Here is a 22,036-nt window from a genome sequence, read left to right as displayed (position 1 = left end):
AGTTAGAGGATGAAATTTTAAGAGCTATATTGATAACAGCATTAAAAGTGAGATGACCAGGAGTGCATGCAGTAATAGGCAAATATTATAGAGAAAACCATCAAACTTGATTTAGAGAAATTGAAGACCTCAGTAAGTGAAGAGATATATCACATTGATATTCCAGAAGGGTCAATACTATAGAAATGCCATTTTTCCTCAAATTGATCTATAAGTACAAGACAATCTTATGAAACTTTTATGAGGAACCTAGTAAACACTCTAAAATATTTACAGAAATCATGGGCTGAAGAGATGGCTCAGGAGATAAGAGTGCTCGCTGCTCTTCCAGAGGAGCTGAGTTCAGTTCCCAGCACCCGCACTGGGTGGCTCACAACCACCTGCTCAGCTCTAGGGGAAAAGATGGGCGGCCCCTCAATAAACTGCCCGAACAACTCGCTACGGAAATGAGTAAATAAAATTGGAGCCTTGCCTTCATCAATTACCTCCACAGTTCATCAGTTACCTCCACAAGATCAGTTTCAGGTGGCAGCTTTTCTCTTTTGAATAAAAATGGAACCAACCATCTCATGAAAATATTTTAAGTTAGTTTTTCACTCAGCCATATATGGTAAGCATTTTGCCGCATTAGTAAATACAAAAATCACATATCACTTTAAATAAAACCATAATATTCATTTAATCAATTTATTTAATGTGTTGTTGTTAAAGAATAAACATGCTTTTTAAGAGACATTAAATTTCTGACATTCTACACTCCTAAATCTGTTTTCATATTTGCAAATATTATTTTAATGATAAATAAACATTTCAAGCTATTACATGACAGCTATAGTATCTGAATATTTCCTGTATTTGCTTTGCAAAGTGGTGAGGAAGAAAGAATGTGCTCCACTACTGACGAGCAGCACAGTGTCACATAGCTTTATAATTAGCAAAAGGATGAAAGCATTCAGCATCCTGAATGTGGCTCACCTGGAGCTGCAATCACATCCTCACTAAGTTCAATGCATTATAGAGATTCACTCATCAGAGAACAATGGCAAAGGAGCACAAGCAATATCCTGGGAATACATTGTTACCAAAGACTAAGAATAAAGAAAATGTGTAATAGAGATTTTATCTTCTTTTCAAAAATCCCTCTGAATAAAGGGCTTTCAAACCTCATCGATTCACAGTGGTTTCAGAATTCTGTGTCAGTACACTAAGAATTTAACTGTTCACGTCCACAAGCTAAACAACTATACCTGCCAGGACAAGGGGTATGCATGGGTTCTAGACACTTTATAGACACTACCAAAAATACAGCTACAACTTACAGTATCCTGAAGGCTAGGAGAGCTCTGTCCCCATGCACATCACCCTAGAGCTACTGTGCTGTGTAACACATGGAGATCCAGAAGTTACTATTTCAGGTGGTGTGTCTTTGGAACTGAACACTTTTTTAATCCGTATTGTAAAATGTGGTTAACTGTTCCCACACAGACACATGTGGTATAGTCTGAGGGTAACATAATTAATTTATGTAAGATTCTTTGGGAAATGACTCCCATGGAATAAGCTCAGCAAATACAAGTCCTTTTTACTGAAAGGTGTTCTTTGTGTATTTTCTACCTTTAGCCCTTGGACCATTCATTGTTTAGTATTGTCTCTGTTCACTTCTTATTGATTTATTTGAGGAGTTTGTGATATGGAAAAGTAATAAATGCTGATCTGCCATACTCAAATATTCTCACTAATTGTCACTCAGAAGTTATTCTTTTTAAATAAGTAGATGAATGCACCAATATAAAATTTGCTCTAGGTGTCATGCTTAGAAAAATTTTTGTACTTTCCAAGTTTATGCTGATAATCATTTAAACTTAACTCAGTACTTGAGTAGTTTTATTACTTTAAATTTAGTTCTTTAATTGAACTGGAATTATTTCAGAAGGTAAAGGGGGCTGTGTTTGCAAATATTTTACAGGAGTTGTAAATTATTTGTACAAGTAGTAAACAAAGCAATACTCCAAACATAAACACTGGGATTAAGCTTCCCAGTACACTGTGCTCCATCTTCCGTTTCTGATTGGCCAGGATAGCGGTGAGTACACTACTCTGCTTTTCATAAAAGTCGACTATATTTCAATCATTGGCCAACAGTTGAGAACGACTTAACTGGCAAAGTTTTCTCCATTCTAGGGTCAGTATGGTTTCCCCCAAATGGTCAAAGAGCAAACACCTAAGGACTGGGGGCTACACAGCCTCTGTCCCAGCTGCTCCTTCCCCCGCTGCACTGCACGGTTTCTATGAGGAATACATGCAAGGGAACACATCTGGGCTACTGTATTGCTTCACACTGGATTCTGAAATATGATTTTCACAAGTCTCATGTACACAAAATAGCATTCTTCTGACTTTCCATCATTTAAAATTAGAAAATCAATTCTCTGCTTGTAGGCAACATAAGATCAGCTGACATCCAGCTTGCTTTATTTCACTTCTTGTGTGTTCCTGTTTCAGTGCACTGTCTATAACACCAGCCAACACAATTTTCTACAGCAATGGAAGTGTTCATGTCTGTACATTTAGTATGGCTATAAGCTACATAAGGCTATTGAACACATGAAATATGTCTACCGTGACTAAGGAACTGCATTTTAAACTTTGTTTTAATCTCATATACTTTACTGCCACATAAGGCTAATAATTACTGCTTTGTACAGTGCATGTCTACAGACTGCATCCAAATTAAATCATGTATGACAGCCTACACATGGCACACTGGCCTGCAATTTTACCATTTAGGAGGCTGAAGCAGGAAGATCACAATTTGAGGCTAGCCTATACTACAGGGCAAGACTCTGTCTCACCAAAACCAAAGAAAACCCCCATATGTGTATAGCTATAGATTTGTGTGTTTCTCCTGGGGAATCTGAGTCTATACATTTAATATGTTCACAAAAATAACGCGTGTTTACTCAAGTGAAAGTTCAACTTTTTCTAGCTTTTCACTTTTAAATCTTCTGTCCCGAGTCTTCCAAGGTCACCCAATCAAGAGTAAAATCCTTGTCCAGAGACCCTGGAGCTCCGGTGCCCCAGTGCACTCAGCTACCTCTTCCCAGTGCTATTGTCTCTAAAGACGCACGGCAGCCTCCTTTACTTCATCCTTTTATCTCTGTGTCCAGAGTAAAACATAAAAATACTGAATTAGTGCAAGGAAAGCACCTGTCTTTTTCCCCCAGATGCCAAATTTCTTTATAAAAAATGAGTGCACTTGCCATCAGGTCAAGCTGGCTGTTTCGGGTTGTGATGGACAGCTCAATCGTGGACAGTTGTATATCTTTCCAGACCTGTGGGCTCACCTCTCGGGAGAAGGCTGTGGGAATGCATCAGACATGGGTCAGTGCTTCTATTGACATTTCACACACACACAGACACACAGACACACAGACACACACACACACACACACACACACATACACACACACACTCCAAGACTGTGCTTGGCTTCCTCAGCCCTCTGTCCAGCTCTGTATTTACTGTATCTTTCCTACACGCAGGGATAAACATTGGCTCACTAGCCTAAAGCACACTCACTGAAAGTAGGCACAATAGCACAATGTCAGTGACAAAGAGTGCACAGAACCTGCTGTGCCCATTCACAAGACTTTGATGCCTGCCCTGGAAACACCCAGAAGTCTGGATTCAACCAGAATGGCTGGAATGGCTCCTGCTCCACTTAGGTATCTAGAACCATTCTTGCTGTTTGAAGCAGAGCAGGGCTTGTAACCCACAGTCGCCATGTTGCTCACCATCCTGTGGCTGTACCCAGAACAAGGCAAGCCTGCGTAATATTCTCCTGTTCTAGGCCTACTTCACACCAAGCCAAACATTTTATATGTAAGCTCACATACTAAGGCAATTAACTCTATGCCATGGTAAGAGTGCTTGAATGAGCCACACTTGTATTAGTTCTCAGGAATCTACTGGCAAGAGAACGTATTAGTTGTAATTCTGAGTAGTTAAATTCCTGTGGCTGAAAACTGATAGATACAAGGCCCCACATTCTAATAGAAGTATAACACTACACACAACTCCATAGTTTGCTGGAAGATGGAAGGATCAACTTAGATTCTCTCATACCATCAATTCTCTGCCATGGCCAATATAAGCTGGGATTAAGACCTGGGCAGGGGGATGGAGGGAAGGATCTTTGGCACAAGAAGTTTCTGTCCTGAAGAAAGTATTGTGCTCATGGGATCAAGGGCTCCTTCAATCCCAGCACCAGCATCATTTCACTGTATCAAAGCCAAGCAAGGGAATATGTTAGAGAAACAAACAGTAGGAGAACTGTACAAGGAGACACTGACCCTCACCCCTTTGGTGTGTACCTGCTCATGCAGTAGATTGGCTTTGCCACTCTCTGTACTAAGACAAGCAATGGGAAGAATAACGAGGGGGAGGGGGGAGAGGGGGGGAGGGAGAGGGAGAGCAGAGCAAACAGAGAGGTGCTGCTGAGGCATCAGCTGACAGGCACAGTAAGGACATGTTTGTCTCTGGGTGCCAAGTAGAGTACTTCCTCTGAGAGTTGTGGGCCAGGGGCTAAGGCACTCGGGCATGAAGAAGCTATGAAGAACACTCAACCTGAGAATTAAAGGAGTCCAAATAAATGGAACTAAAACAGATTTCCAAACTCAAAATACAGTGTCATGGGGAGCTACACAAAAATTCACATACGAGCCCATTAGAGATCCCGCAGCAAGGCACTGGCAGGTAAAAGAAGAGACAGCACTACCAGGTAAGCAAAAGAGTTTCTGCTAATCCTGCTCCCAAGTGTCTGTCCACAGGAGAGAAACTACAAACAGTATGATGAGAGGACAGTGGAGCCACAATAAATACTTCAGAGATACTGCTAGGAGGATAAATGACTAGTTAATATAGGGATGAGAGAAGATGCAGTTCAAAGCATCATTTGAACAGAGACCAGAATCAGTACCATCCAGATGAGGTCAAGGGGAACCAGAGTAAAGACCTTAAAGGCTGTTATTCAGGGAGGAGACACTACCCAGGCCTTACAGCAGAGAAGTGATGTGCCCTAACTTGTGATCACACATTGGCTGTTACAAAGGGGAGGCAAGGTCATAGTCAGAGAGCTCTACAGTAAGATAAATGTCACCAGAGTGGGGACAAGAGACTGAAGAAAAGATGCCTCTAGATAGGTTTTGAAGATGGAGCCAACATGGTTTCTTGCCTCTCTCCTACCTGTGGGCTTATATAATACATCATAGGAGGAAACGCATCTTGACTTCTTCACCAAACTGAAATGTTCAACGAAATGTGAGCACACCCTGAACAGTGAACAAGCTAAATATGATACCATTATAGTTCGTGATTTCTTGAAATTTGGAGTCTTCAGTTCGTATTAACAGGGTATGGTGCTTGTGAGAGGAAGGACTGGCATCTAGCATTGCCTAGAACGCTTATGGAATTAAGCTTTGTCCACAGAGCTTTTTCTTCACATTCTGAATACAATTTTCAGAAAGAAGGAGAATACGGAAAAAAATCAATTAAACTAAACTGGTTTCTCAGAAACTAGGGTAGAAGCCACTGTTCCATATTTTCTAAGAATTGATTAAAATTTTTCTACTTCCTGAGCTGTATATATTAATATATACAAGATTATAAAAAATCTGACATCAATTTACAAAATCGGTATATAAAAAGGGGGGGTTGAGACAAAACATTTAAGTACAAACACAGCAAGAATTTCCATTTAAATTCAATCTACTTTGTAATATATCACTTCTAATACATATAAAACAAGTACTAAATCACTGAGTTATTAAAATAAAATCTCTTGATTCACCTTCTTTGGTAATGATCATATTTTACAACAATGTCTTTATAGCCAACAATCTCTCCTAGTTATGCTTTAATCATATCCCTTTCCCTTTGTGAAAACAACTTAGCTGTATTAAACGCTAAAGATCAATTGCAATTTAGAGTATGATTAATGAGATCATGACGGGAAGTCTAGACATGGCTGCCTGTAGAAAAATTAAAGTAGGTTTGGCTGTACACTTGTCAGTTCACTGTTGTTGAAGTTTTTGGTTTTGTTTTTGGTTTTCTCTTTAGGGGGCCATTCACCCAGCTCCCAAACACATAAATGGATACTTATTCGTATGAATGCCAACCTTATCTTGGTTTATTTCTAGCCAGCTTTTCTAACTTAAATCATCCCATTTCCCTTTAACTATGTTTGCCTCTGGGCTTTTTCCTTTCTTTATTCTATATATCTTTCTTTCCTTCTTCCTCTGTGGCTGGCTGTGTGGCTGTGTGGCTGTCCCCTGGCACCCCCCTCTCCTCTTTTTCTTGCTCCTCTCTTCTCTCAGGCATAGTCTTCTCCTATTTATTCTCTCTGACTGCCAGCCCCGCCTAGCCCAATCCTACCTTGCTTTTGGCTGTCAGCTCTTTGTTAGACCAATCAGTTGTTTAAGGAGGCAAAGTAACACAGATTTACAGAGTCAAACAAATGAAAAATAAAAGAATGTAACACATCTTTGCATCATTAAACAAATATTCCATAGCATAAATGAATGTAAACACATCTTAAACTAATATTTCACCACAGTTCACCAATTATAAAGATGTACTAGAAAGCTACATATGGGTTAGGTATCCCTAGCCTAAAAGCATAAAGTCAAAAATGTTCTCCATTTTGGAATTTCTCAAATTTGAATATTTGTAAAAGCTATTGAGAATTCAGAACGCCAAATCAAAACTGTGGTTTTCTAATTATGGACCATTTGGCATTTTGATTGTCAGATTAGGGATGTTCAACCAGTATAACATCAACTTTCAGGGTAAAAGTTGGGATCATGGCAAGTATATAGATACTTAAAAGTTCTTACAAAATCAATAAATGAGTGAATTTCAAACACTCCTCTATAATGGAGCTGGCACATCTTAAGGTCAGCTGTGCGCAAACACACAAGGTTCACAGTTGAAGGATGACTTAACTCTGCAGCTTTGCCTTCTGAGTCATTTTGTTCTGTTTTGCTTGTTCATTTTGCTTGTTTATTTGTGTTTTTGAGACAGGGTTTCTCTATAGCTTTGGAGCCTGCCCTGGAACTAGCTCTTGTAGACCAGGGTGGCCACAAACTCACAGAGATCCGCCTGCCTCTGCCTTTTGAATGCTGGGATTAAAAGCAGGCACCACCACTGCACGTAATGAAATGATCATGTGGTTTTGTTTGTTTGTTTATGTGGTGGATTACATTGATAGATTTTTGTATGCTGAACCATCTCTTCATCTCTGGGATGAAGTCTACTTGATCACTGTGGATACTTTTCTGATGGGTTCTTGGATTTCATTTGCCAGTACTTTATTGAGTACTTTTGCATGAGTCAGATTGGTCTGTAATTCTCTTTCTTAGTACTGTGTTTGTATGGTTTGGGTACCAAGGCACTGTGGCCTGGTAAAATGAGTTTGGAAATGTTCCTTCTGTTTCTATTGTATGGAACAATTTGAGGAGTATTGCAATTAGCTCTTCTTTGAAAATCCTGTAGAATTCTATGCTGAAATCATCTGGTCCTGGGCTTTTTTTTGGTTGGGAGACTTTTGATGACTATTTCCTTAGCAGTTATAGGTCTATTTAATTTGCTTATCTGGTTTTGATTTGATTTTGGAAAGGGATATTTATCCAGAAAATTGTCCATTTCCTTTATGTTTCTAATTTTGTGGAGTACAGGCTTTTGAAGTACGACTTGATGATTCTCTGGATTTCCTCCATGTTTGTTGTTATGTCCCCCCACTTTTTTCCTGATTCTGTTAATTTGGATATTCTTTGTTTGCTTTTTGGTGACGTTGGATAAAGGTTTGTCTATTTTGTTGATTTTCTCGAAGAACCAACTCTTTGTTTCATTGATTCTTTGTATTGTTTTGTTTCTATTTTGTTGATTTCATTTCTCAATTTGATCCTGTCATCTAGTCCTCCTGGGTGAGATTGCTTCTTTTTGTTCTAGAGCATTCAGATGTTCTGTTAACTTGCTAGTATGGGATCCTATCAGCTTCTTTCTATAGGTTTTTAGTGCTATGAGCTTTAGTCTTATAACTGATTTCATTTTGTGCCACAGTTTGGGGATGTCATGCAGCCATTTTTGTTGAAATTTAGGCAGTCTTTAATGTTTTTATTTCTTCCTTGACCAATTCAAGGTGAGCCTTGTTCACTTTCTATGTGTTTGTAAGCTTTCTGAAATTACTGTTGGTGTTGAATTTTAACTTTAAGACATGGTAATCTGATAAGATACATGGGGTTATTCTTACTTTTTTGTATTTGTTGAAGTTTGCTTTGTTACTGAGGATGTGTTCAACTTTTGAGAAGGTTCCATGGGGTGCTAAGAAGAAGGTATATTCTTTTATGTTTGGATGGAATGTTCTATATATGTCTGTTAAGTCAACTTGAGTCATAACATCTGTTAGTTTCCTTATTTCTTTAAGTTTCTGTCTGGTAGACCTGTCCAGGGGTGAGAGTGAGGTGTTGAGGTTTCCCACTATTAGTGTGTAGGGTTTAATGTTTGATTTAGGCTTTTCCATATGAGGGGCCTGTGTATTTGGGGCATAGGTATTTAGAACTAAGATTTCCTCTTGATTGATTTTTCCTGATACAAATATGATATATCCTTCCTTGTCTCCTTTGCTTGATTTTAGTTTGAAGTCTATTTTGTTGGATATTAGGATAGCTACATCAGCTTTCTTCTTAAGTCCATTTAATTGGAAATTCTTTGCCCAACCCTTTACTCTTAATGTCTGTCTTTGAGGTTGAGATTTTTTTCTTCCCTTTTTTTTTGGGGGGGGGGATTTTTGAGACAGGGTTTCACTGTAGCTTTGGAGCCTGTCCTAAAACTAGCTCTTGTAGACCAGGCTGGCTTCGAACTCACCAAGATGCACCTGTCTCTGCCTCCCAACATGTCCTTATTACTTTGATTCCTTATTTAAAATCTGAAGGAAAGATTTTACCTTGATCTGCAAGACATCAAGTGGAACCGTCTCTCCTTTCACAGTGGCAAGTGTGGCGTCTGTAATGTGTCTAAACAGGGAAAAATGGAGAGGGTCCAGTTATAAAAGGTAAACACTACCTGCTTGAGAGCACAGCACACACACACACACACACACACACACACACACACACACACATATGTGCATACACACCCACCCTCAAATACTCAGAAGCCTAGGATGAATATCAGGAAAAGCTAGACTTCTGAAATATTACACTTTTAAAAAAAATATTTTAAGAAAGCAGAAGAAAAGCATGAGGAAAGAATTAGCAATTCAGAACAGGACAATGTTCTTAGAGATTCATAGAGGAAGATTTGGAGCTTATATATGATACTGACCATTTGTTTATGTAGCATTGAATCACTCCACTGTGCCTGTTACTGGGAAATGTGGTACTTAAATACACAATGATAACACAGCACCTTTTAATCAGTGTAAGAAATTCAGGCATTTCCCCCTAAGAAAAACTTTCTTCTCTAATAGCCAGATGGTAACTAAAGGGCAGGACTTAAAGTTATCTTAGCAAACTACAGTCCAGGACCCAAGATATATTTCCTTATTTTCTAGAACTATAAGAATGTTCTACATGTTTTTACTGTTGATTCTTTTATTCAAGATACAAGACTCTCCTTATGTACATTCTGACAATCTCTTGAAAAATACACACACACACACACACACACACACACACACACTATTCATCTAAATACTATGTATTACACATACAGGCAACATAAAATTATGCTAGATATGCAAACAAGCCTAGAGTTTGTACTGGAAATTCAAAGTCAGACATATATAAATACACAACAAGAGAAACATTAAGTGGCTAGACAGAAAGACATCTGCTCTCACGTGAGAGGATAAGTAGAGGAATCAGGGACCTGCTCAGAATGGCCGTCAACCCTTCCCTTCCCTAGGTGCAGCCATTACAAGTTCATTCCTCCATCCCTCAAGTCTGGTAGATGATACCACCCAGAGGGCGCACTCCTTCCAGCCTAGCAGGTCGTTCACTGTGACCAGCATTGAACTGTTGCTGTCCTTTCGTAACCACAGTCTGAACAGTGTATTTATTAACATTATCATTTGCCTCCTCCTGGAGAATGAAAGTCCCACAAAGCTAGAGACAGTTAGTGAACTGACCATGAAAACTGTGTGATAGGGACAGTGCAGGTCAGCTAACAGGCAGTCAGTATTTGCTGAGTACAATACTTTATTCTCTAGAATTTCAAGCACATAAACTGCAGATAATGCCTGTATATTCCTCACTCATATTCAACAATCATCACCTCATGACCAATCTTACTTCACAATCCTGTAAGGCTTAATCAATGAAAGAAAATCTGATACCTTAAGAGTTTATTATGTATCTGCAAAAGAGACTTTTGTGAAATATTATTATACTTAAAATACTGGCTCACTGTGTAACAATGTATTTAGTCAGTTCTCAAATTTTAACAATTAATATATAAATATATACGTTACCTCCTTTGTTCAAGTCAAGATTCAAACAAGATACATAAATGGTGACTGGCTTGTTTTTAAATCTCTTTCACTCTATTAACTGTTCCTTTTTGTTTCCCTACTTTAAGAATTAGGCCATTTGTCTGCTGAGTTTCTGTGGACTTGAACCTTAGCAATTATATGTGTAAGGCCCTAATATATATATACATACATATAATTTTATGTATTTTCTGAACTAGAATGGAAAATTTGTATAAATTTAGCCTTGAGATGCTGGCAACAACATTCTGAATGTGGTAGTATATACTTCCACCAGAAGATAAAGAACACCTGAATGTCTTTTAGTAATGATGGCAACCAATGAAAATAAGTACCTAGATTTACTGAGTTGGAAACTAATAAAAAAAAAACCTGAATTTTCTCTCCAGTCTGAATTCTACCATTCTTTCTCATTTATCTTCTATCTACCAAAGAACATTCCTCTCATTAACAATCTGGATACACTATATACAGGTCACAGAAGGAAGTCAAGAATAGTCAGGTGTGGTGGTGCACACATTAAATCCCAACACTCAGGAGGCAGAAACAGGTCCCTGTGAGTTTAAGGCCTGCCTGTTGTTACACAGAAAAACCCTGTCTTGAAAAGCAAAACAAAATGAAACAAACAAACACACAAACAAAGCCAAGACAAACGTTTGACTGTTTTAAAACCATGAGACAGGGTCTCATATATCCTTCATCAATGTTTGTAGCCAGCCCATTCCTATTCATGTAACATGAATAATAAAAATCCAGACACAGGTATTAGGGTTCAACCTGAAGATCAGAAAAGCAAAGCGGTCAGCTACTGGCTCCTTAACTTTACCTCAGACTGAAAATGGGTGATCCTGCCTCCACGAATCCTCAGATCCTCCCATCTTATATTTCTCTCTAGTGCTGGGATTAAAGGTGTGCACCACCACTACCCAGTCTCTATGGCTATTGACTGTTGGGATTAAAAGCATGTGCAATCACTGACCTGGAAATTGTTTATGTATCATTTCTAATGACTGCTGTACAAAATATTGGCACAGAGTGGAGCTATTTAACATTCTCCATGGAAGAACCTTCCATTGATATCTCTTAGCAGGCTGATAATTATTATAAGTAGATACTGTGAAGGTAAATTTTACTTTTTCTTATAAAGGTATAGTAAAGAAACAATCTTTCAAATCAATAACTATGAGAGGCCATCCTTTAGGAAATAGAGAATGCAAAGGAATTCCAGACTGTAGAGAGCCCACTGACTGAATCACCTTATTAACAGTTCTTAAATCTGTTACCATTCTCCATTTTCCAGATTTCTTTTTAATAACAAATACAGGAGAATCACAAGGGCTGGCCGATTCTTCAATATGCTGAGCCTTTAGTTGCTTCCATACTAGATGTTCTAAAGTCTACAGTTTCTCTACTGTTAAAGGCCATTCATTGCACAACCGATACAGGTTTGACTGCCAAACGTTTTAAAGGTAGGGCTGTTGGTGCCTTTGGAAGATCAGCAGCTGCTGTGCCCTGTTCTTGTACAACCTGAATGGTCGTGACTGTTCTTTATAATATTTTGTAATATTTTCTCCAGAAATGTATGTTAATTTATGGTTTGTTTCTAAGATTGGGGGAATGTTAATCTGAGTATTCCATTGATGTAACAAATCACATCCCCACAATTCATTGCTATGTTAGCCGCATATAGTTTTAATATTCCTCTCTGTCTTGCTGGCCCTAAACATTCGACCCATCTCACACTCTGTTTTACCTGAGATAAAGTTCCAATCCCTAAAAACTGAACATTTACGACCTGAAAAAAGGCCAATTTGGATGCCAAGATTCTAGTGAAATTATTGTTACATCCATACCTGTGTCTACTAGACCTTCAGTGACAATGACATTTATTCGTATTTTTAATTTTGGTCTTTGTTCATTTATAGAAGTCTGCCAAAATACTTGCTTTATGGTTTCTCCTGAATTTATTGTTCTCTCTTCTATAGCTGTTCTATTATCCAGGGTAGTATGGTTTCTTAAGATAGGCATTAGCTTTTTTAAATTGCTCTGTGAAGGAGTTTCCTTTACAATGGCAGGAAAGGACTGAATTGGATTTGGCACAGAGGCCTATGAGAGGCAATGTCTATGGATTACCTTGTTGACCTACATTCAATAGTCCAATGCCTGCCTTTGCCATACCTTCTGAAAAATCCAGAAGGGGCATACTGCATCAATTACGCTTACAAAAAATGTTGTTACTAGGGATATTCTGTTTATAATCTCTTTTAAGGTGACCTTGTTTGCCATAATTATAATATTTATTTTGATTTTTCCTTAAACTTCTGAAAATAACCTCCCCTATCCATGTATCATTATGGTCACATGATTCAATATTAGTTGTATCTTGAATCCATTCCTCCAAAGGTACTGACCTTGTCTTTAACAGCCTAATTGTCCTTTGCATAGAGAAGTGGCATTCTCAAAAGCCGAAGATACAACTATTATTTGTCTAGCTTCTGAATTTGGTATCATTCTGTTTACTGCTGATGGTAATCTTTGTAAGAAATTCATCATTTCCTTTGGGTCTTGCATGACTTTAGTAAATGATTCAATCTTCTTTCCTACTTCTTCAATTCTGTTCTAAGCATTCAAAGCTGCTGCATGGCATAAAGCCAGGATGTGACCATCATATAGAGATTACCTTTCTACAATAGCATAATTTTCTTTTCCAAGAATTAGATCTTTGGAGATTTCCATCCTCTAGCTTTACTCCATTGTTCAACAGTCTTAGGTTCTTCTCTGAACCAGCCACTTCACTGTAATTGTGGAACAAGAGCTAAAACAGTTTTAGTCAACTCTCTTCAGTCATCATGGATTACAAACTGACTAGCAGTTTATCATTTGCTTCACAAAAGGTAAATGCAAGCCATATGAGACTATTGCTTCCTTGAATCTCTTTAAACCTAACATTGACACAGGAGTCCATTCCTAGACAGGAAGGGTTTCTGCAAGGAAACCTGTCTCTGGTCACTGATGTGCTACTGGAAATGCTGGCTGAAGCAGTTCATTCATCTCTACTGATACAAGGAGAGGCAAACTAGCTAAAGGGATCAGGTCTCGAACAGCACAGCATTTATATCAGACCAGCAAAAAATGCTCGAGTCACTCATCTGCTGTGGGACCTCATTCAGCCAGTAGCCTTTAAGATACCCACCCACTTGGGTGTGGCCTCTTATACTATAAATGCCAATGTAAAGGGCATGCTAACTCTCTTCCAGCTGCTGGGTTGGTTCCTGTTCCCGTTCCTGCAGAGGACTATGATTTGTGAATCTACCACTAAATAAATAACCCTTTATTATACTCCATTTTGAGCTAGTGTAGGATCTCTCTTTAGCGTCCATATTCATTCATCCATTATTATCTATTGTTTCTTAAAAATTCCAACCTGTATCCAAAAAAAGTATGGCCCATTAAAAGGTTTCCCATGTTTGCCAGGCCTCAGGATGGTTGGAGAACGGCTGAAGGATCCTATAAAGGTGTGACACCTGAGAAATAGCAGAATGAGGGTACGATAAATATCTGCATGCATGTCTGAGCTTTCCTATATACACCCAGGATTTTATGAACAACATAGAATTGTTAAAAGATATAACTGTTAGTCCTCAAAATTACAACAGGGAAAGTCAATCTGTAAGAACCAGCCTAAGAAAACACTCTAAGGTAGAAAAAAATTAACCAAAATAAACAAAAGTCACTTGAGTATCATTATTATTGACTTACAAGGTCATAAATAAATTCTGAGAAAATTTTAACTAATTCATTCAGCAAATATTTGCTTTCTGGTGTCTTCTGTCACAAACCTTACATTGCACGTGGTGTGATTTCTCCAACACTGTCCCTTTACTTATGTCTTTTGACAACCATTTACTTAAGACTATGTTATTAATTGCTGTGAAAGTCAGGCCCCAAATTCAAGATTACTACCTTTATGAAGGATTTAGGCTTTGTTCCCTAAAGCTTTCAAGAAAAAAGAACTTTTAAAACAAATAAATAGGCAGAGAGATAGATACAGTCCTTTGAGATTCTGTTCTCCTGCCTGCTCTTTGAGGAAATCATTACAGTAGGTTGGTATGACTCTTTCCCAACTACATCACTTTTTTGTTACTACACACTTACATCCCAAATAACACACAGTGATGGTACTGTGTCCTGCATTCTAAAACCATGTAGAAATATATACCAAAATCTTACTTTGTAGTTAACATTTCTAAGATCTTAAGATGTAGATACTTATACATCTAGATCATTCCTGAGTATGCATACACATTTTTCTGTGCACAGGTGTATGGGGTGGTGTTGAGGATGCACAAAGGGGTCAGAGGGCAACTTCCCATCATGCTCCCTGGGCAATGTCCACATTTTTCTTAGAAAAGTCTCACCCATGTCTTGAAACGTGCAAAGTTGGCTCTCCTGGCCAGCCAGACCCGGGTTACCAGCAGCACTACTGACTACAACCAATTTTATATTTATCCTGGAGATAATGCTCACCCTTAACTAAATAAGCCTAGTCCATTCATTTCAATGCTATCTAGTTCCTCTTAGATGAACACATCACCATTAATTTATGAAAGATTTCCTTGAAGAAAAGATTCTACAGGAAATTTTTATTCAGTACAGACTACTGTTAAAAGGTACTGGGTACTCTAGATTACCAACACAGCAAGTCCACCATGGGTTCATGAGAGTGACCAATGACAGAGGAGTCAGTATTGCATCATCTGCTCAAAAACTCCAATCCCTTCACAATTGCACTGGACGGAAACTATAACACAAGAGTTGAGCATGGGTGTCTGTGCCTTGAATCCCAGAGACTCCAGAGACTGAGGTAGGAGAATCACAAGTTCAAGGCCATCCTGGGCAACTTATCAGGACCATGTCTCAAAATAAAAACTAAATGAATACAGGGCTGGAGGTGAAGTTCAGTGGTAAAGTGCTTACCCAGCATGCCCAAAGCCTGGATTCAATCTGCAATACAACATATATCTGTATGTGTATGTTGATATATACACATATACACACAATAAATATATACATTATTATACATTATGTAAGTATAATATATAAATATGTATGCATGAATCATGAGGAGCAAAAGACAAAAGCATGACAGCAAATAAAAGCATAAATTTATTGTTACAAGCTCACCTCATCTGTCCTTCGAAGGACTCCAGTAACCACCTATGAGTGTAAAAAAATTATCATAAACAACATGCATTTCCTTTATCATAACAAAATTAGATTCAAACTTCATGGATCACAAACTTATTTGTTTTCTTCCAGGAACAATGTTAAATGATGTCCTAGATCTTAAAAACATATCATTTTCTCAAATAAGATCAAGGCTAAATTGGATTTCATTCTTAACCAAGAAGTAATAATAAAAACTAAAATAAATTCTAATGATTCCATATTACATTAGGAAAACTATATTTTAAGGTCTACAAAACATAGCTTTACTAATGTTTATATGTTGTAGGTTCAATAGAAATCTGAGCTCTTTTCAATTATACAGAAAAGTCTATGTTACCGCTTTGAGATGCACAGATGAAAAGATGCCTTATTATATTCAGAAATTTGTACTCAAGTGTTCTTCCTACGGGCTATGAAGACAAAGGGGCTAAACACGTAGCATTCATCACTTCTTTATTTTATCTTATCCATTTCTGAGACAGGGTCTCATTAGGCAGCCTAGACTCAGCATTCCTCCGGCCTCAGCCTCCTTGTTCTGGTAAGCAAGTGTGAGCCCGATCTCTACCCAGTTCTTTCTCTTGTTCTCAATCCCTCCCCTCCTCCTGTCCCAGCTTTCCACCTACTCCCCAGACAGGGTAAGGCTTCCCCATGGGGAGTCAACAAAGTCTAACATGCATCTTGGAGGCAGGACCAAGGTACTTCCCCCTATATTTAGGCTGACCAAGATATCCCTCCAAAGATAATGTGCTCCAAGATGCCAGTTCAAGCACTAGGGATAAATCCTGGTCCCACTGTCAGTGGTCCTACAAGCTGCTCAAGCCTCACAACTGTCGCTCACATTCAGTGGGCCTAGGTTGGTCCTATGCAGGTTCCCCAGCTATCAGTTCAGAGCCCGTGAGCTCTCACTAGCTCCGGTCAACTGTTCCTGTGGGTATCACGTTCATGGTCTTGACTCTTTTGCTCATATTATTGTTTCTACCTCTCTTCGAATGATCTCTGGAAGTTGGGCACTGTGGATATCTGTATCTACTTCCATCAGGGGGAAATAAAATCAACCAATGAGAGTGTCACAACAGAAAACAGCAAAAAAAAGTAAGGTGAAGGAAATAATTTTTAAAGAAAGACAGAAATGAACCGACTTTGTCGGTGAGATCAGTAGGCAAACTGGGTCTTAAGCAGGAACTAACTAAACTGAAAGCCATCCTGGAGACTACTGAGGGGTGAGGGACAACAGTACAACAGAGCAGGCACAGCTAAGGTGCAGGGCAAAGTGGACACCACAAAAGCTACACAAAGTTAAGAGATGACAGGAGACATTACGGACAACTGGATGCCAACTGACATGAAGACCAAGGAAGAGAACGGATGCCCTGAAGAACGTCCACTGCCCAAGAGAAACAGAACTTCCGCACTTACTGTATTATTTAGAAAGCCTGTCTCCCCTCAGCAAAGCTCCAGGCCCAGAGTTTATGAGAGAGTTTCATCAATTGATAGGGAACTATTTGGTCTTACACCATCAGCCTCAGGGCTCTCATCCCTAGACTGTGGCACATTATAGATGCTCATGAAAATGTCTTCTCCTTTCTCCTAACCCCAAAGTCAAACAACGGCAAGATCAGTCTGACAAGTTAGAAAAGAGAATTCAAAATTGCATGGCCAGTTATATGACATGACCTTCTAATCTCTAAGATGGTGCGGGAGAACTATCTGTATTCTGTCAATCATATTTTAATAAAACGCTGATTGGCCAGGCAGGCAGTATAGGCAGGAAAGCCAGGCAGGAAGTAGGGGTGGAACAAAGAGACTGGGAGTATTCTAGGAAGCAGGAAGCTCCCTCCACCATTCCTGCCCAGACCACCAAAGACGCAACATGTGAGCTGACAGCTGAAAAAGGTACCAAGCCATATGGCTAACATAGATGAGAATAATGGGTTAATATAAGTTATAAGAGTTGACAAGAAACATGAGCTAATGGGCCAATCAGTTTATAATCTTATAGAGTCCTGTGTGTAATTTTCTTTGGGGTTTGTCGGCTTGTTGGGGTGCCGGGCGGGACAGAAACCCCAAGAACCCGACCCCTCATGTTATACTAAGAGACACTCAAAGTGTAATTTAGAAATAGATTACTATCAGTCCAGTCAACATTCTAGGATGGAGAAGAAGGGGCTTAGGAGTTGCCACCACTAATTAAGGAGCTAGTGCTAACTGGTGGCTTCTCAGGAAAGAAGAGATAAGTTGTCATTAAGGGGTGGTCCCTGGTAGGTCCACTACACTCCAATGGATGGCAGCAAACAATCCATTATTATTATTATTATTATTATTATTATTTTGATTTTTTTCGAGACAGGGTTTCTCTGTAGCTTTGGAGCCTGTCCTGGAACTAGCTCTTGTAGATCAGGCTGGCCTCAAACTTACAGAGATCCGCCTATCTCTGCCTTCCCTGCACTGGGATTAAAGACGTGCGCCACCACCTCATGGCTACTGAATTTTTTTTTTAAAAAACATGAAGAAGAAGAAATTAGGGAGTTAGGGGGCACAATTGAGGGACAGATCTGAGATGAGGTGGGGAAAGAGTAGGGGATGAGAATTATCAAAACACATTATATGAAACTCTCAAAGTATCAATTCTTAAAAACAGTACTTTAGCAAGGAGGCATATATGGGAGGATCTAGAGGGAGGAAATGGAAGGGGAAATGATGCAATTATATCATAATTTCAAAAATAATTTAAGAAGAAATAAACTAGGTTTACAACACTGGAGGGGCGGGGCTGCTGAGATGGCCCAGCAGTAAAGAGCACTTGCTGCTCTTCCTGCAGATCTGGTTTTGAGTCCTAGCGCCCACATGGTGGCTCACAACTGTCTACAGCTCCAGTTCCAGGGAACACAACATCCTCTTCTGGCTTCTGTAGTTACTGGGCGTGTGTGCAGTGTACGTACGTACACACAATTCTCTTTAGTTAATAAAAATAAATATAGCAGAAAGCTGGTTTTGACTAAATGCTCACCCCACACGTGGATACATATGCCACCTGAAGTTCACCAAAATAACTTCTATAGATACAAGGTCTATGTACAATGCACACACACACAAACAATTCTCTTTAATTAACTAAAAATAACAGAAGGCTGGTTTTGAATAAATGCACGCACGCACACACACACACACACACACACACACACACACACACACACCATTTGAAGTTCACCATAATGAAAACCTGAGACAGTATGTAAAATTTACAATTTCTCCTAACTCATTTTGCCTTTTTTTTCTTTATACCAAAAATCTCAAAACTCTAATGATGGGGCTGGAAAGATGGCTCAGAGGTTAAGAGCATTGCCTGCTCTTCCAAAGGTCCTGAGTTCAATTCCCAGCAACCACATGGTGGCTCACAACCATCTGTAATGGGGTCTGGTGCCCTCTTCTGGCCTCTGGGCATACACACAGAATATTGTATACATAATAAATAAATGTTTAAAAAAAACTCTAATGATTTACTTCTTAAAATTCCCAGTCACCAACAAGTCTTTACAAGGAAGAAAATGTTTACCTGCTAGTGGAACTACTGAGAAATTAAACCAGTTAAACTGTAAGGCTTTGTATTTGGGGAACAAACTCTGACAGCTAAGATATAACTCTACCTTCTGCCTCTCAGATGGACACTATAGGGTCTCCACATACTCATGGGAGTTGTATTCCACACACCCATGTCAGTCTGTGCCGAAATGAAAAGCAGACAAAGTCAGGAGAAAACAAAACGTCTTTGAGTAATTAGTAAAAGAAGACATAACATTGATTTTCTTCTTCTCTTAAATGAAAAACTGAGCTCTGTTTAGAAGGTAAGAGCAAAGGATACATGAGAAGAGGTGGTCTTGTGCAAATAAAGATTTGAGAGTCATTCTCACCTTGACAACAGTCACATCCATGCCAGATAGGTGTAAAATTGGGGCAACATTTTTTTTCAAATAGAGTTTTGGCTTTGTTGTAGACAAAGGTGGGGAGACCACAATTATTTTAAGACATATTCTACAGCTGAGAATAAAAAATGTAACCATGTGCCCTAGAGAACACAAACTTGATTTGTTCAAGAATAGGAAGTTCGACAGTGAGTTACCATAGGTAGAAAAATAGTTTGTCCCTTGTCTCATACAATCAGTTTGTATACATTTGGGATGCTACATTCTCTAGACAAACAATCAACAGTCAAACAACAAAGCCTGACCCCCTCAGAACTCCCAATGGCAGGCCCAGCAGAGGAACAGAATGGACAGGCACAGGGCTGGCCAGCAGAACTGGCTCTCAGAGCACATGCGCTCTCCTGCAATTGACTTATACTCTAATAAAGGGAATAGAGGTATTTACTGCAACATTATTGATAGAGTCGAGGGCAACAAAACAGATTCACTTAACCCTTTACTAATCAGCATGCTCTTCTGGGAAAAGACACACCATTCTTAAAGTGTAACACTATGGGTCATCCCAAATGGAGAAAGATAAAGAGTTTTTTTCCATGACAGCTGAGTTTTTCTAGGAAAAGAAGCATCAAGATATCTGTTGGGATGGATGACTAACAAGGAGCTGGTCTACAACTCCCAAGCACAGAAGCCATCTCTGTTCCTTTACACTTGATACATCTGTCCATCAACAGTGTTTTCAATGCATGATGAGGACAGTTTTCAAACTCTCTTTAGCACAAGATAAGAAACTTGCAAAACCAGATACCAGTCCTTAGTAATTCTTGAATCCTCCAACTTCTAGGATGGGATATTCACAGGTATTTACTAAGTATCTGATGAATTAGTGTAAGAATGAATCTGAATAAATCTCCACAGGCAGGCAAGTGAATTCTGAGGAAAGGCAAACAAGACTGTGATAGCGTACCGATTGTAATATCTTACAATTGGAGGAATCATTACGCAGCCTTGGATGGCTTTGTGCATTTCTCATGAGCATCATTCCGTTAGTGCAATCTCGTCCAATCCAGGTCAAGATTCAGAAACACTAGAACTCATAGGCAGAAGTAGCAAAACGTCTCTTCGCATGAATGGTAGAGTTGAAATCAAATAAATGTCAAAATATATCAGCTAGTTGGCCTGTCTTTTACCCTGGTATTTTCAACTATCACACATGCGTGTGCGCGTGCACACACACACACACTATTAAAACATCTCACTACTACCTACATATTTACTTAGCTCTTTTCGTAAAACAGTTTCCTTAAAAAGTGATGTATACTTTACCTTTCTTAAGGATATTTGCATGAGAAATACAAAGGCAGCTAAGGAGGAACACTTAAAGGCTGAACACAGAACAAATTCGCCATCTTTACTGAAAGCTAGACCCACAAATGGCACACAAAAGGAAGATTATCAGCAACTTCGATGGAAACTGAAAAGATTGCACAAGATTCCACAGGAACCATCAAGGCTCAGGGTGGGAACAAGAGCAAGTTCAATATTTGCCTCCTTTCCTGGTGCGTGAACAATTATCAGAAGGAACATGAAAAGCTACAGGGAAATGAGTCCCCTCTTTCCCCTCCACCCCTTCTGCACCATAACAAAAGGAGAAGCTGGGGACACTGTGAGGGAAGCCTTTACTGCTGGAATGATAAGAACAGAACAGCGGGGAGTGGAACACATCATCTCCTAAAGGCAGAACTCTGATGAAGTCTCAATCTGTCAGATCCAGCATACCAAATCTGCAGTCTATGGGCTCCAGAAAAAGGACTCAACATCTGCTGTTCATTTGCATCTTACGTGAGGTCACGGGTTCTAAAATAAGCAAAGACTTTCTTCCGATTGAAAAACACATGTTGCCAGTAAGAGATACATTATTTATTATATAATTAAGGGTGCACTAGCACCAGGCCTGAATAAAAACTTTATGTACTTACAGCAATTTCTAGACTCAGGCACCACACAAGATGATTACTCTTTAATGTATTATTTATTAACACTAAACACACAGTTGTCTTATTTCTTAAGGTTCTCCTGAAGTTTTTTTTTTTTTTTGAGTGAATAGGAATCCACTTCTCCATTGCAACTTTATTATATTTATTTAGATAGAGTGCTGTAAATCCCAGGCTGTCCTTGAACTGATTGTGTAGCTGAGATAGTTAACTTTAAACTTCTGATCTTTCTGCTTCCAGCGCCAAAGTGCTGAAACCACAGGTGTTGCTACCATGCCAGGTTTATGTGGTATTGGCGATTGAACCTAGAAGAGGGCCTCACATGTGCTAGGCAAGCCCTTATCAATTTA

At 39.1% G+C, this 22,036-nt stretch overlaps 1 long non-coding RNA gene across 1 annotated transcript in view; it reads right to left on the bottom strand.

Moving 5' to 3' along the window:
• Window positions 1–673: 673 nt before the first annotated feature.
• Window positions 674–22,036, bottom strand: part of LOC148117889 (uncharacterized) — a 54,179-nt gene continuing 32,816 nt past the window's right edge. The window contains exons 3-6 of the long non-coding RNA XR_015736659.1: window positions 15,731–15,763; window positions 9,002–9,071; window positions 3,261–3,358; window positions 674–3,157 (exon numbers count right to left, since the gene is read on the bottom strand). This is a non-coding gene — a long non-coding RNA (uncharacterized LOC148117889). The remainder of the gene's footprint in view (window positions 3,158–3,260; window positions 3,359–9,001; window positions 9,072–15,730; window positions 15,764–22,036) is intronic.

The sequence above is a fragment of the Myodes glareolus genome, chromosome 25 (genome assembly GCF_982192425.1).
Source record: "Myodes glareolus chromosome 25, mMyoGla1.1, whole genome shotgun sequence".
Classification (NCBI taxonomy): Eukaryota; Metazoa; Chordata; class Mammalia; order Rodentia; family Cricetidae; genus Myodes; species Myodes glareolus.
This window is presented reverse-complemented; position numbering and strand designations above follow the sequence as displayed.